The sequence below is a fragment of the Schistocerca serialis genome, unplaced genomic scaffold (genome assembly GCF_023864345.2).
Source record: "Schistocerca serialis cubense isolate TAMUIC-IGC-003099 unplaced genomic scaffold, iqSchSeri2.2 HiC_scaffold_1223, whole genome shotgun sequence".
Classification (NCBI taxonomy): Eukaryota; Metazoa; Arthropoda; class Insecta; order Orthoptera; family Acrididae; genus Schistocerca; species Schistocerca serialis.
This window is the reverse complement of record NW_026047429.1, coordinates 295,001-297,500: the sequence shown is the minus strand read 5'-3', so window position 1 is coordinate 297,500 and position 2,500 is coordinate 295,001.

Here is a 2,500-nt window from a genome sequence, read left to right as displayed (position 1 = left end):
CGCCTGTCATGAGCCAAAAGTGCATCCTGACGTGACAAATCGGATAATGCCGCAGGCATCCAATTACGATAATCACTATCAACGAACCTGCCGCCCCCCCCCCCCCCAAATACACCTTTCCCTACAACAATGTGTATCTGAACCTAAGCTATATTGTACCTTAACCTAACCTATATCGTACCTTAACCTAACCTATATCGTACCTTAACCTAACCTATATCGTACCTTAACCTAACCTATATCGTACCTTAACCTAACGTATATCGTACCTTAACCTAACCTATATCGTACCTTAACCTAACCTATATCGTACCTTAACCTAACGTATATCGTACCTTAACCTAACCTATATCGTACCTTAACCTAACCTATATCGTACCTTAACCTAACCTATATCGTACCTTAACCTAACCTATATCGTGCCTTAACCTAACCTACGTTGTGCCTTAACCTAACCTACGTTGTGCCTTAACCTAACCTACGTTGTGCCTTAACCTAACCTACGTTGTGCCTTAACCTAACCTACGTTGTGCCTTAACCTAACCTACGTTGTGCCTTAACCTAACCTACGTTGTGCCTTAACCTAACCTACGTTGTGCCTTAACCTAACCTACGTTGTGCCTTAACCTAACCTACGTTGTGCCTTAACCTAACCTACGTTGTGCCTTAACCTAACCTACGTTGTGCCTTAACCTAACCTACGTTGTGCCTTAACCTAACCTACGTTGCGCCTTAACCTAACCTAATTTGTGCCTTAACCTAACCTAATTTGTGCCTTAACGTAACCCATGTTGTGCCTTAACGTAACCCATGTTGTGCCTTAACGTAACCCATGTTGTGCCTTAACGTAACCCATGTTGTGCCTTAACGTAACCCATGTTGTGCCTTAACGTAACCCATGTTGTGCCTTAACGTAACCCATGTTGTGCCTTAACGTAACCCATGTTGTGCCTTAACCTAACCCATGTTGTGCCTTAACCTAACCCATGTTGTGCCTTAACCTAACCCATGTTGTGCCTTAACCTAACCCATGTTGTGCCTTAACGTAACCCATGTTGTGCCTTAACGTAACCCATGTTGTGCCTTAACCTAACCCATGTTGTGCCTTAACCTAACCCATGTTGTGCCTTAACCTAACCCATGTTGTGCCTTAACCTAACCCATGTTGTGCCTTAACCTAACCCATGTTGTGCCTTAACCTAACCCATGTTGTGCCTTAACCTAACCCATGTTGTGCCTTAACCTAACCTATAATGTGCCTTAACCTAACCTATAATGTGCCTTAACCTAACCTAAAGTGCGCCGTAACCTAAACTATATTGCGCCTTAACCTGACGCACGTTGTCGCTGAACCTGCTCTGTAATTGTTATGCAACCCGTTAAATTGGTGTAGTGTTGCCTAACCGCAACCCTCGCAATATAGTTCCCTACTCGCACTGCCCGGTCCCCTGTGTATCGCGTCATGTTAAACACCTTGCAGGTGTTGCTGACTTTCCACATGCTCCTGCTATACACTGTAGTGTGGATAGCAGCAGGACGTACATGCCGCCCCCCCCCCTTCCCCCCTGCCTTCGCAAGCTGGTCGGTGAGAAGTTTGCATGTTCAATGCCCTTCGCATGCCGACGTACTCAGCCTACGTTGTGGTACGGCCTGTCACCTGTCCGCCGATGTACGCAAAACCCACAAACTGTACTGCACATTGGTCCGTATGTACTGAATGATACATCGTGGCACATGTGACCGTATGACGACTGCGCCTAGCAACGGCGGACCATACAGTCCAAATATTGTGCACGCAGCTACGTGTCGTCTCCCTATAAGAGCTGGATTGCAGTGTGGTACGCCATACAGACGTGTGGGAGGAACGGACGCCCTGGATGGCGATCAGCATGAGCAGTCTGTTGATGTAGTGGAGCGTGTATTCGGACATAGTCGTCTCTTCTCACACACCGTGATAGCATGTTGCACCGCGTTCCACATCTGCGACATGCTGCAGAGGCGGGCTGACAGTCGTTCGCGCAATGGACACCGCATACGTACGGGGTCTACCTTCCACGTGTTCTCTAGGCGTGCACATGTTGTTGCGTCTATGTGGGCAGACGTAGTGTGTTGTGACACCTGACACAGGCATGCAATACTCGTTGCAAATGGCGATGGACGTGTACGTTTGCTGGTGACGTTACGCAAATGAACAACTGGTAACCCGTTGTGGTGCGGTTGTTCTCGCTAGAGGTGAATCAGTGTTGGCGACGATCGGTCGAGCTATTAACCGGTTGTTTCAGGGAGACCCACCATGCCCACGAACGTGAAAGGGGACCCACCATGCCCACGAACGTGAAAGGGGGATCTGGGTGTGAGGCGATACGCGGCGGTGGCTGGGTGGGACCGTCCCCGGCCGGTGAGGGGGGGCCGCCCGGCGTGCTGGCAGCGCGGTGCGTGGGCGCACGCGCCACAGCCGGCTGGTGGGGGCGGCCAGTGGCAGGCGCGCCGGCCGACGGAC